A 13,615-nucleotide genomic window follows, 5' to 3' on the forward strand; every position below is an offset into this window, starting at 1 on the left:
ACTAAGCTGGGTGGAATTATTCACTGTTTCAAAGCCCAGCAATTTAAATCAGTGTTAAGTGGCTGGAAGTATGCAGTATCAAAATCTTAATAAAGAGGGATTTCCTGGAAAATACACAAGAACAGTTGCTTTCCTTTAAAAGCTGAAGATGCTAATTCATACCTTCCCATTTAGTGCAGACAGTTCCTCTCCAAGAAAAAAATTTTTTTTTTTTTTGCAGGAGTATCATTCTAGAAGGAGAAAAGAGAGATGGAAGTCATATAAAGCATGCCTCAAAGGGTTATCCTGTATTTATTTGAAAGGTGTGCTGCTCTTGCTTTTTGCAAGAGGAGGGAGTTGGAGCTCTGCCCCTGGCTTTGGCATGTTGAGTGTTCTGCTGGATGTTTATTCCAGTGAATGTATAATATCCATCCTTTGGGGTAGATCAGTAAATCAGCTCCTACAGCTGTACAACCCTGAGCATTTCATGCATCCAAATATTAAAATGACAGGTTTGAATGTCCAGCAATTAAAAATTTATTCAACTCCTTTTTCTAGCTCATAGAATATCTGGGTTTACAACAAACTAGAATACTTCCAACAATACAGATGCCTCCATTCTCTGCACATCTGTAACTCTGGCTCATCTACAATACTGATAAAAATTGCAGGTTGTAGTTTCACACAAATTCAACGTTTTTTCCTGGGTTTTCTGCTTTCATTGAACTTATCTTAACTTTTGCTTTCTCCATAAGCTCTGGAAAGATGTGATTAGTTTTATCTTATTTTGGTAAGTAGGCCAACCTCATCGTGCTGTTTTTCAATTGAGTTTATTCTGTATAAAATTACTTTTGCTTTCTTCCAGTAGTCTTCCAGACATCGTTTTCTGACTTGCACATCCAATTCTTCTGCATTGTTCACATTTAATGAGTTATCATATTATTTCAGAGACAACTGTTCAGCTTTATAAAATATAAATAACATTAAAATTTTATGAACTAAATACAACATTTAAAAGGTATTTACTATATTTTAGAATGCTGAAGGACCGCCCCAATAATTTAATACAAAATAACAATTTTTATAAAACTTAGATTTATATATAAATGCAAATACAATTGAAATATAAGCTGCAGTTACAAGAGGTGAACTTGCAATTATAGTTCCTATAAACTGTTTTCACAATGATGCTGTGAAAAGAAAAAGAAAAGCTTTTTCATTGAATTAACTCTGGGCTCTTCACCAGTATTAGTCTCTGCTTTTTTAAAAAAAAACCTCCATATTAATGGACACTACAAATCTCCACACCTCCTCAGTCTTACACAAACATCTCAGTTGTGCTTGCAGCACAGAAATGGAGGTACACGTTTGTTTTTTCCTAATTAGCAACTGCACACCCTCCACGCTCTAGAGATTAGAGGACAAGGTCTCTCTGTTTCATGGGAGGGATTGTACAGATAATTAACAAAAAAACTGAAATGGGGCCTAAAAATACATCCTACTTCAGAAAAAAAAAAAAAATCAAGATTACTTAAGATTGGAAATTAATGCACACACAGTGATTTCAGGCTTGCTGATCTCCTGGTTTATTCTCTCCCTCTAGTGGTACATCCTCAGGAAGAAAGTATCCCCTGGGTGTTAAATGACAATATTGATATTTTTCACACAATTTAGAGATGGGAAAGCTTTTAAGAACTGGCCCTACATGGAGAGGTTTCACAAATGCATTTTTGCAACACTGTTGGAATTTTTACTTCTCATTAAGTCAGTTCTTGATGACAAATAGGCAACTTTCTGTGCAGAAAACAAACATCTTTTGGACTATACAGAATTACAAAAAAAGCTGCCACAGTTAAAACCACTTGGGGAATCAGCAGAACACTGAGATGGAAACAATCCCTCTCCTTTTTAAAGCAGTAACAGCAAGCTTACTCATTTGTTTGCAGTTCTGCAGCACAAAAGGAGCAGCTTTGATGAGTTCCTCGTCCTGAGATTCTGTCAATACCTGAATCATGAGTGCCAGACCATTGCTCTGAAGCAGCTCACACTGGTTCTCTTCTAGAACAGGACGTGGTAAGGAAAGCTTTGGTTTCAGCCCCACACACCTTCACCTTACAGTCATTTGAGGGGCTGCAAGTTTCTGTAGAAAGAGAGATTTTCATTCCAGACCCGAGCCTGCTGCAGTGACAGCAGGAGAGCTTTACATCCCACAGGATGATTTGACCAGAACTCAGATTGCTGTAAGAAAACTGAAGGATTGAGACCACTTATTCGATGGAGTTCCAAGCTCATTTAATTCTGGCCTGAAACATTTGAATAATGACTCCTGTATTTCTTCTCTTCCATCACCTGCTCTTGGAGTAGATATGCAACATTTCTGTGAGGCCTGGGATGCAGAAATATCAAACTCTCAAGGCTTATAATTAGCAAAATAAAATTAGTAGCTTAAGCCTGGTCTAGCCAATCTGTTCCTCCTCATTTCTTATGTCATTAGCTGAATTTTTATTGTGCTCTCATTCACATATAGAATCATAGAACTGGTAACTTGCTAAACATAGTTCTTTCTTCTTTACACTTAATAAAAAAAGGAAATAAAAAAATTTAACATTTTTATTTTGACAGTGTTGACATTTTAAGAGAAACTTTTTTCTTTTGAAATAATTTTTCAATAATTTTTTAATGTTTTTTTCTTTCCAAAGACATTTTCCATTGTCTTGTTTCACTAATTCTTCATTAAAAAGTGTCTGTTAAAATAAATTTATGACCTCTTGAGCTAATTATTGAACATGTTATTGGCACTCAGAGGATGAAAATCAACCAGGATTTTTGAACATAAGGCCTTTTTCTTGTTTCTCTAAACATACATGAGAAAAAACAGAGGAACAAATAAATTTCCCTTTCTCTTTGCTTGTGCTACCACAAAATACCAACTGAAGTGCTGTATTTGTACCAGATATGCTTGGGCAAACCCTGAGGAACATGACAAAAACATTTCAGGGCTACCAACTGCTTCTGTGTCTTGAAAGCAATGCTCTTACATGGCTTTTACAAATATTCCTGGCCTTGTAAGCAGTGGATAGAAGCTGTATGTGCCCAGGACCATGAAAAGGGTGCTCAAGACAACCCATCTGCTAGGTCTGGATTGTAGCAGCTTTCAGGTCTGGATTAATTATTCCCTGGGACACCTAAGCCCAGCTCTGAATTCTTGCATATTTAGTCTAGGTTTCAAAGCTCCTAAAGACACTTCCTGCTAACAAGCTTTAAAGTTTAAAGATGGAACATTCTAGAAAACTTTTTGTCCAAATACTGACATTGTATTATTTAATAGAACTCTCTCTCATGTTCCAGTCTAGATGAAATGACACCACGGGAGGAGTCAGTGGATGAGAATTTAGGAGAAGCTGACAGACAGAAAAGAGAAAAAGTAAATCTTACCACAAACTTCAGTACAGTGTGCAATTGTTAGAATAATACTGATTTTTTTCTCCTGTGCTCAGTGTCTCATTGGACAGCAGCTTCAGCAGCTCTGACACAGTGGGATACTCTGCCAAGACAACACTCATGGCAGCTGTTTGTTAAAATAATTGGAAGGAAAAGAAAGTCAATCATGAGTGTGCAGGAATTATCCAAGGATCAAATGCTGGGTTTGGAGGGAACTGTGCAGAGCCCTCAAAGCCTCGGGCCTGCTCAGCTCTGCCCTGCTCCACCTTGAACAGCTCAGATTACCCCACCCCTCCTGTGCTGCTCCCAAATCCAGCCCTGCCCATCCTCCCAGCCTGTGCTCCACGGAGAGGAGGCAGAAGATCTGATGAATGAGGAGGGCTTTGCACTGTGCAGCTTCTGGAGATCCCTGCTGAGTTTCTCCATGTCCTTGATCAGCTCCAGCATGGAGCCAGAGAGAGCTGAATAAGCTCTAACACGCAGAGTATCTGCCATGAAAAGAGCAGGGGGCAAGCCCTTCCTGCCACTGGCAACACCACTGCTGGACCATCCACGCTGAGGCCCAGTCCTGTCACACCCAGCTGATCTGAAACTACCCTCACAACTAGTGCAGGCTGATGCTTTTCAACCCTTGGGAACTTCCATTTGAAGCTCTTATGGCAGAAGTGTGAGATACAGCAACCATGGCCACAAGCACAGGCTTGTCAGGATCACAGGCTTCTGCAAACCTTCTGTGGAAAACACAAAACCTCATCAGGAGAGCAGTGCCCAGCCAGCAAACCACAGCAGAGTGAGCTGTGCAGAAACAACACATTCGTTTAGCTCCACCTCTAAATGCCTAAAGCTTCCTAAAGCTACACAATTTATTATTCAGCCACAGGCCTAACTCCAGGATCCAAACTGACTGGTCAAATCCAGACCCAGAGCTCAGCTTTACTTACCCAGCACGGGCTGGAGCATCTCACTTTTAATGTTCAGTGGGGTTTAAATTTCACTGCATTTATTTGAGCAACAATGGGACAGTAATCCACCTCAGATTAACTGAATCACTCCCTACTTACACCTCTGAGTTTTAAAAAGCACTGCTACATCCACTGGGATGTGTAGAACTTGACTGCCTTGAAGCATTCATTTCTGCAACTTTTCCACCAGCACAAGACTTTAAAAATTGCATTTTAAAATTACCACAGATCAAAAATGTCTTTCCACTCACAGTTAGTAGCAATACAGGCATCCAGAGTCTTTGTTACTACCACTGCAATTTTCATGCTGGAGTGATACAAACAGGAATCATGCAAAAGCTCAAGGAGAACTTTGGCTAATGTATCCAATCCTCCAATAGAAGCAAAAGATTTCTGCACATCTGCTCAGTGGAAAAAAAAAGAAAGAATGTGATTTAAGCCACAGAGTTTGCAAATTATTTTAGCATTTTACCAAGTAAGTCCATCAGAGTTTTTCTGTGCATGTGTTAGTCATTACATTTCTTCTACAACAGAAGCTGGATATACTTTGATCTCAAGAAATGCAGTAACTGCATATAAAATAGTTACAGGAAAACATGACCCTGATATGTGCACAAAAGGGCAAACATCATGCTTGAGTTCTACCTAAGTCATTGTTTTCAGTCACATCATAAGGACTTTAATTTAGACACACTTTGAATCAGAACAGCTCTGAACAGTTTTACTGGCCCTATGAAATGTAAGCAGACTGTGGCTATTTGTGGACTTGAGCACAGCGTAGTGTAAGTAAAGATGGTGGAATACAGTCGTCAGAGTAAAAGTGGGAAGAACAGCAAATGACTTTGTAGGGATTGACAAGAAAGAAAAACCCATTGACCTCTTGGATTAAGCTTCCTTCTATCAAATGCAAAGCTGTGTAAAGCTTGAGCTGCACTTACAGTTGTTTGCAACTGTGAGACCACGAAATGAACAGATGGGACGAACTATCTCAGGCTCTGTGCAACTCTCCAGCCACTCTTTGGCATAGGGAAAAACCCAACAGGAAATGTTTGTATTCTCTTCTGGAAAAGGAAAAACAAATTACCCCAAATCAAAACGCAATGAAATCAACTTCAGCTGAACGGTAAAAATGAAACCAAAGTGTTACCGATTTGGAGAATATCTTTGAACTTCTTCCACAATTTTCAGAGCAACACGTCCCGTTCTGGGGGTTGTTCACACAGGCACAGAGAGTGCTGCACACTGAGGACCAGAGCTGATAGCAGGGATCAGTGTTTTCAGCTGACAGATTCTTCTCAGAGAGAGCTGTTCTCTTAGGGAAAATGCAAACAAGTCCCAAATAGTCAAGGAAACATAGCTGCTAACCAGCCTACTATTTGTCTGTTTGAACTGCAACCCTGTTCACCTGAACAACTGCAGCAGCAGGCTGATGCAGCCTGTGTCTCTGACATAGCTTTGCCCAGTTCCTTAAAGAGAACACACACAAGACTCCAGAGACAAATGCAACTGCAGACAAAATCTTAACAGCAAGCTGAATTTACATACATACATTCCCTTTCCTAAGCACATATCCTCCCCAGAAGGAAATACAAAATCAGATCAACATATTGGTAAATAACCTTTATGTCTCTCTCTTTCTAGACACTCTCAGAAACGATGGGTTTGCATTTGCAAACAATCTTTTTAGAACTAAACCACGTTCTGTTGTTTAAGGAAATCCCAGTGAGCAATGACCTACTTTGACAATTCAGGTTCAGTTCCATGCAAACATTCATCTTTATAAATTCACTTCACCAAAACATTGCTTAATGAATGTTCCAAATTTTGGACTGCAGATTGGCAAGTAGAAAAGGAGTGTTGTTGTAACACAGAAAAAAACCCAACTTACCATTATTTAACACCAGTACTAAGATGACAGAAACAGACATTCTTTTCAAATTCACACCAGAATTCTTTATAATTAAAAATCAAATGAGGTCTTCAAACAATGCAGAAGTACACAAAGTCTGTTGACAAGACACTGAAAACAAAAAGTGACAACCATTAAGTCCTAAAGTAAGCTACTCATCATCCTAAATTATTAATTCTCAGTTGTGGCCAGTATGTGGGGAGCAGAGACAGGGCAGGACTATGAAGTGCCTGAGGGCTTCCCCCTGCAGTGAGTTCTACACCAAGCAGGACCCTGGCAAGCTTTGGAACAGCCCAGGAGTCATTGAACACTTGCTGCTGAGGGAGAGGGGGAGTGCAGGTGTCTGGTAACTTAAAGACACCCTGTGTGCACAAGTCAGCAAGGCACTGATCAAATCTGGGCATGGACAGGGCAACTGGGGCACCCTCACTGCCCTTGCTCCAACTGACAATCTTGGTATCTCATTTGGTGAGACCAAAAGCAAATGGAGACAAAGCAGGAGCACAAGTAATGACAGGGGGCCATAGCGCACTCAGAAATACAAACAATGTTATTTTTATTACCATTGCTCTCTAGAATAATCCCCAATGTAAATAAAAGCTGCTTCCTTTACCATGCAATGAGCACTCGACTTGGCAAGGTCATTTATAAACATCAAACCACCAATTTCTCCAAAGTATTCGCTCGCTTCACCTACAAGAGGAAAAAAGGACAGAAACTTTTGCTTCTGTTTCTCTGCAAAATGAAAGGCTTCTAAGATTTTCCAACCTCTCAAGCCTTATGTCCTTTAGACAATTTTACAGTGCCCACCAGTTTCTTGGCATATATGGTGAACAGAAATGACTGCATTGTTTCTAAGGAAAAGCCTTTCTTACTGTTTTGTTGGCAAATGGAATAGATAGTGACCAAAGCCTCCTGCTCAGACCGAGCGCAGTCCATCTGAGATTTAAGGCATTCAAGCAGTAAGTTCTGATCTCTTTTCATATCTAGGAGCAAACACAAAAATCTTCTTTAAAATTGTTATCTTTTCAATCTATTAATCTGGTCAGTAGTAGAATAAACCTGTCAAAATGTTTTATGTACGTTTATTTTTAAAAAGGAGGGGAAGCAAGCCAAAATGGAGCGACATCACTTCTATTCAGCCACAAACAACAAACCTAGAAATATTTCTGTCCATAGTTTGTTATTTGAGCATGACTTCATTTGCAGACTAACAGCCTCCTTTTAATATTTCTGGCCTTTAATTCCTAGTGATTCTTAGGAAGTCTGATGTAAACTAGTAAATATTAAATTCACAGTTGCAAGGTGCATTAAGTATAAATAATACACAGCCACTAAAGTATTCAGAGTGCAAATAAAATTCAGAGTGCAGCTGAAAATCTGTGGAGTAGTAAGGAAAGACTCCAAGAGCACAAGGCTGCTCCGTGGTACTGAGGTACAGGAGACATAAACCATGCAGCACAGCAGCAGAGCCCTCAGTCAGGTGGTTGGACATGTAACACAAAATATTCTCTTGGCACCTACAAACAACCCTAGGTGGGTAAACAGACTTGGAAAATCTGCTTCTTAGTCTTTGGGCTATCTTAAAAGACTTAGTTGATAATTATTTCTAACAGTGACAGAAGGTATTGTTTACTGCAAACCCTTACAAGGTTTGAGGGTTCTTAAAGATAAAATACAATAAAAATGTGGATAAATATTAGCAAATTAAAAAAAAAAAAGTGACTTTGTGGTTGTGTGTTTTACTATGTGTGTAGGTTTGGCATTGGATTTACCCTTTGCATATCCAAAATTTGGCAACCAGGAAAAAAGCATGTTTTCCCAACTGCTCACCACCCCACAACAGGCCTATCACAGTGGTCTACTAAAACTTTTTTAAATTGATGCAGATTAGAATGACAAATTATATTAGATATCTTACCACACTGATTTATCTGCACCTTTTGAGTATTTTTTTTTTTTGTTTATCTCTGTTCTTGTTCTACAACAGCAAGGAAAAAGTTCTTTCAGTTCTGTTCAGATTGGTGGTGTTTCTAATATATGCAGTAGAAATGACATTTTTCTAAAATGCACTTTTCCCAGCACTTTTCTGCTTTTACTTTGTCACCTCACACACACAGTTGAATGTATTCTTGTATGGCAAAGTTTTCCTTTGGAAATACAGCATTTTATAATAGCCCTGCATTTGTAACTACCAGGTGATCATCTTTTGAGAGTGGACATTCTGCAGAAATCAGGTTGTTCCATGTTACCCCTGCAGGGCACTGTCAGTAAAGAATATCCCCTGCTCCGTGTCACTGATCACAACAAAGCTGATCCAACTTTCCCTACAAGAGTGGCCAACTTTGCCATCAGCCAACAACTGGCACTAAGACCAAGTCATGTTACTTAGGTGGTGAACACTCTAAAACACTCGGCCTCCTGCTGCTCAAGGAGCCACTAAAGCATCAGCACTGTTCTGGCAGCACTGATCAAACCAAGGGCAGTGAGCACAGAGACATGTTCCTTACAGTGAGAACTCACTGAAATTCACCAAAGACATTGCCACATTCCATGGACCATGGAACCCACAAAACCCCACAGCATTGCTTCTTCACAAACCCCACGGGGCAGCCTCTGAGAGCAGAGCAGCAGAGTGACATTCAGCTTTGGAGCAGAAAGATGCTCCCTCAAACATGCCCCAAGTCCCAAACAGAGAAGGTTGATGCAAGCATCACAGTAACCTCTTACAATCTCTCCAAAAATTACTTAGCTCCAGGTAGAAACTTTAAATCAGTGGCAAATGCAGCTTAAGAATGGATTCCTTTTCCTTCTCCAAGTGGGGCAAAGGCTCAAAGCAGAATCACTGTCATCTTAATGAAGACAGCCAGCCCTGCTTTCTCTTGGGAGTTACTGATTGCTCCCATTCCTTTGCTGCTTCCCTTAGAGAGCAAGAATTGAGAATTCATCTCCCTGCAGCCTTTCAGAAGAGGTAACAGACATGCATTTCATTTTCCTGCAAATCCAACTCTGCCACAACAAGGAAAAGCTTGCCAGACTTCCTCACCTCTTTTTGTCCTACTGCCACCACCCCACCAGCCTAAGAAAAAACACAACTCATCCAAACAAAAGGAAGGCTGTAAAAATGAGTTCACTCTGGAGCAAATTGCTTTTCAGAAGAGTTTCATTTCATACATGTTTATACAATTATGCAACATAGGAAGCACAAGGGGTTTAAAACTCGATATATACAAGGACACATCTTGACCTTTACCTGCATCTTTTTGACTTTTGCAACCTACAGGAATTACACAAAATAGTATTTATAAGCCAGACTACATTAATTAGATGCAAATAGCTCACCTCAGTTGTTGCATCACAGAGCAAGGTGGAAAGGCAAACAACTAGATTTGCTTCAACAAACAGCTGCCAAATGTTGCATATCAAACTCTTCTCCATCAGTTATGGAAAATAACCCAGTAACATGGCATCAAACCTCAGAAACCATTCCTGGAGAAGTGCAGATCTGCCAACGTGTGTGCTCAGCAGCACTAGAGCACATGGCTGGCACGGGGTGCAGACCAGCCAGCCTGGGCAGGATTTACCCTTCGAAACCCAGGGAACAAAGCCCAGAGGGGAGAAGTGCGGGTTGTTGGCATCCTGTGCAAACCAAACCCCACAGCAGCAGCTGAGGCCGTGAGGATGCTGAGCTGTGGGACAGGACTCGGGGCTGTCCTGGCCTATTCCAGCTCCCTCGCACCCTCCTCCCTCAGATGGGCCGTGTGTGATTTACAGGTCATTATCACAGCTCCACTCTGAAGTCTTAGCAAGCACCCCAGATCAGCCCAAATAGAAAAGGGAAAGAACATATCAAAATTTAAAACAAAGGAGGGGGAGGGGGGGCTTGGAAGGCAACAGTCTAAAGATGAAACAGCAGCTGCATTCTTCTGTGGGAAGGCTGGGGAGTCCCGAGGGGGAAATGGGGCACGGCTCGGGTACCTGTGATCCAGCGGCGCGGGTGGCTCCGGGCAGACGCCGAGGCGAGGCGGGTGCCCGCTGCCGAGCGCTGTCCGGCTGAGAGACGGGAACTGCGGGCTGAGGGGTGGGATCTGCGGGCTGAAGGACAGCGGAGGCCCCGCCGGCCTGAGGGCTGGGATCTCACGGAGCTGAGGGCAGAGCCCGGCCCAGCCCCTCAGGAGACGCCGCAGCCGCAGCGCCGCCCGAGCGCCTCAGGGCGCGGCCGCCCTCAGAGTCGGGACAGCCCTGAGCCTTCCCCTCGGCCAGGCGGGAAGCACTTGGAATTGTAGAACCGCTAGGGGTGAAAGAGATCTTGAAGACCATCAGTTTAATATCAGCCCAGCACTGACACTGCAAACCCTAAATCACTAAACCATTTGCCAGTGTCAGATCCAGAGGCCTCTTTAACACCTCCAGGGATGGCAACTGCACCACCTCTCTGGCCAACCGATTCCCGGGCCTGAACACCTGAACAGTGAAATTTTTTTTCTAAAGTCTAACCTGAATTTCCTCTCAAGGTGAGGCCACATCCTCTGGCTCTCAGTGCAGGCCCAGCAAAGAGAGCAGCCCCCCCTCAGTGCTCGCTCCTGTCAGGGAGCTGGAGAGAGCGGTGAGGTCCCTCCGGAGCCTCTTCTCCAGACTGAACAAACCCAGCTCCCCCAGCTACTCCTCGTGGGGCATGTTTTCTAGAGCCTTCGTGAGCCTTGCTGCCCTTCTCTGGACACACTCAGCCCCTCAATGTCCTTTTTCTGAGGGGCCCAGAGCTGACACAGCACTCGAGCTGTGGCCTCAGCAGTGCCCAGCGCAGAGGGGCAGGCGCTGCCCTGGTCCTGCTGCCCACACTGCTGCTGATCCAGGCCAGGTGCCATCGGCCTCTTGCCCCCTTGGGCACACCTGGGCTCACACTGGGGCGGCTGGTGACCTGCAGCATGTGGCACTTGGCCTTGTGGAGCCTCACGCCCTTGTCCTTGGCCCATTGATTGAGTCTGTCCAAGTCTCACTGCAGAACCTTCCCATCCGCCAGCAGATCCACGCTCCCACCCAACTGGGCATCTGCAAATTTACTGAGGGTCCTCTCAATCCCCACCTCCAGATCATCAATAAAGATGTTAACCAGGACCAGCCCCAAAACTGAGCCCTGGAGAACACATTTCAGTGCAGCTCAGTTTGCGTATTCTGCAGTTGGAGGCTGTACTGTCCCCACAACAGAAGGAGCTGCCATCCCTTGGCATTGGCCACACACACACAGGTGCAGGAAAAAAAACCTTTTACTCGGTGAATCTGGCTGACAGAACTGAGCTTTCAGGCACACACTCCCTTTCCCTAATGACCCTGAACTCAAGAAAAGGTATTTCACCTTCCAGCTCTTTGCACCTTTGGATCCTAAGACCATCAGAGCTCCACCAGCCTCTCTCATCCTTTTGCGCCTTCTCCCCACTCAAGCTGAGGAGCAGCTTTGATAAGAAAAAATGCAGTTCTGCTGCCAACGAGGTGAGCCAATTTGCAAATGCAACCTACCCTGCCAAAAACAGCTACTGCCTTTTTCTTTCAGAGGTGAGTCATCAGAAGTAATGAAAATGTGCTGCATTTTAAACCAAAGAGGAAAAGAAACGAAAGCACTCAGAGAGGATTTGGCAAAGCCAAGAGATGCCAATGTGGCTTATCCTGTTGGCTGCTCAGTTATTGCAGCCCTTTGCTACTTTAGCATTTGTCTTGTTTGGAGATTGTGCTCAGATAATTCAGTGATGGGTACAAGAGAAATTTTAAAAATCACAGTTGATCGCAAAATAATATGGCTTAGGAGAATTTAAATAGATCGGAAAGTATTTACATCAGGATGATGACAGTTACCACCTAGAGACCAAAATAAGCCCTTTGAACCAAACTTCATTGATATCCTCGTTCCTCAAGCCCTACTATTTATTTGTTTGGCTGATGTAGTATAATGTAAAAATACTGTTCAATAGCTTGTATTGTTTATACTTTCCAACACTTCTGTTGTGTTTTCTAAAAGCTCTGAGTATTTTTTAGTTTGGAAAAATACCTATTATTTTGGTACTAACACTGCAGTTCTGTGTTTCCTTTTGGTACGCAGCTGAAGAAATACTGAAAAAAAAAGAGCAGAAGAAATAGCAGAGGTGGATAGTAGATCACAAGGAGCAGAGTTACAGGAGATGAGTACATTACTACTGCCACTGCGTAAGAGCATCTCTCACAAAAAGCAGACTGGCTACACTGTCCCAACTCCATAATTTCAATTCTCCATGACTTGTTTCTTGCTTTGCAAAGCTGACCTGAGCCATTTTTACCTAATATGAATAACAACTAGTAATACACACTTACAGTTCTCTTGTATCACTGCAACAGCACGAGGTACCCTTAGAATTTTTTAGGGTAATTGCAATGCCGTCCCTGAATTTAAACAGGTTCAAGATATTATTTGTAGTTTATTCTTGTAGGAAATTTGTAGCAAAAGTCAAAAAATGATTGCAGATGGTCAGTAACTGGACTGTTATGTGTATGGGATGCACAGGGTGATTGAAGTACTGCTCCATTCTGTGTGACTCCAGGCTTTGAGAAAGAGTAATCCCACCTGGCATTTGGACTCCATTTGGTCTCAGTAATTATGGATCCAGAGTAACTTGTTAGAAGCTTGTGAAAAAATGTCTCTGAAGTTTACAGCAGAGCTGAAGTGTACAGAAGGATTAGAATTCAATGAATAATTCAATGAATTACCAAGCTGTTTTGCCATTTTGAGGCTCTTGGTTTTTTTGTGTTAAATATTTACATGTATAATACAGGTGGCTCCTGTGTCTTGGTTTGGAAAGACAGGTGTTTGCTAAGGAAGGCAGGAGCCTTTCTTGAAATGGAAAAATGTAAACCTCTTCCTTCTGAATTTTTTAAAATTTGAAATTAAAGGGGGCTCTCAGCAAAAATATGGGAGCAGGAATAACAGTTCCTTATTAGGGAAGTGTCAGTGATGGAGAGAGATGGGGAGACTGACTCGGTGACCAGAATCTGATTTTATTGTGGGATACAAGCATCTATGTACTATTTTATGGAGACTAGTAATGTGCACTACAATGATTAGGTTAAAATCACATACGCAAACATGCATATAAAAACATCCCTTGCTTGCAGAGTTTAATGGGATTATATTTTTCCAGTAAACCTGTCTGATTTAATATTCTTGCAATCAAGGTCTAATTTTCAAAGTTCCGTTTGTTTTTCCTAAAGCATCCTGTTATCAAATGTCTTATGTTAACCAGGTCCAAAGTCCATCATCTGTCTTCTGTCCTCCAACATTCCAACATCCTAACACCTGAAT

The sequence above is a fragment of the Fringilla coelebs genome, assembly GCF_963513975.1.
Source record: "Fringilla coelebs genome assembly, contig: SCAFFOLD_43, whole genome shotgun sequence".
Taxonomy (NCBI): Eukaryota; Metazoa; Chordata; class Aves; order Passeriformes; family Fringillidae; genus Fringilla; species Fringilla coelebs.